Source organism: Solanum tuberosum, unplaced genomic scaffold (genome assembly GCF_000226075.1).
Source record: "Solanum tuberosum cultivar DM 1-3 516 R44 unplaced genomic scaffold, SolTub_3.0 scf00015, whole genome shotgun sequence".
Taxonomy (NCBI): Eukaryota; Viridiplantae; Streptophyta; class Magnoliopsida; order Solanales; family Solanaceae; genus Solanum; species Solanum tuberosum.
In genome coordinates this window covers 159,052-159,769 of record NW_006238941.1, presented here as the reverse complement: position 1 = coordinate 159,769, position 718 = coordinate 159,052, and positions in this window count along the sequence as shown.

Sequence of the window (718 nt, the reverse complement as noted above, 5' to 3'; positions counted from 1 at the left end):
TTACAACAGAATATTGCATATGTTCCAACATATGTCAATTATGAGTTACATGTACTACAAGATAACGCATCTGTTCTAACATATATTAATTATGTGTTAGATCTTACAACATAATATTGCATATGCTACAACATATGTCAATTATGTGTTACAAGTACCACAGAAAACGCATATGTTCCAATATATTTCTAATAAATAATTACGTGTAAGGTGTGTGAACCATCAATCAATAATTACTGTCATTGGAACAACTTTCAAGAAAAAAATTAATTACAACTTTTCATATTTTACCCTTTTTTCCAAAAAAAATAAAGTACTTTCATTTGAAAAGTCAAAAGTTGTCTCTTCTCTTCTATTCGTCTTCAGAAGTTGCAACTTTTCATACATTTCATTTTCTTGGCATTATATAAGAAATCTTGAAAGAATAAGAACTCTTCAAAAATGACTATGAGTAAAAAAAAACTACATTGAATCCCTTCCGAGGGAACTACTAATTGATATCGTTGAAAGGATTGCTTCCTACTCCCTCAAAGATTTAATGAGGGTTAAATTAAGGTATGTATGTATTAAACAATTTTCTCTCTTTAATTTGATTTCCTAACCATTTGATTTGATTTCTCAGTTCCAGGGTTCTCAATGAAGTCGCTAATGAACCTTCTGTATATCAAAAGGTAACATTGGTCAGCATTCCTTATCGTAGATGGTCGATAGTTCGAAG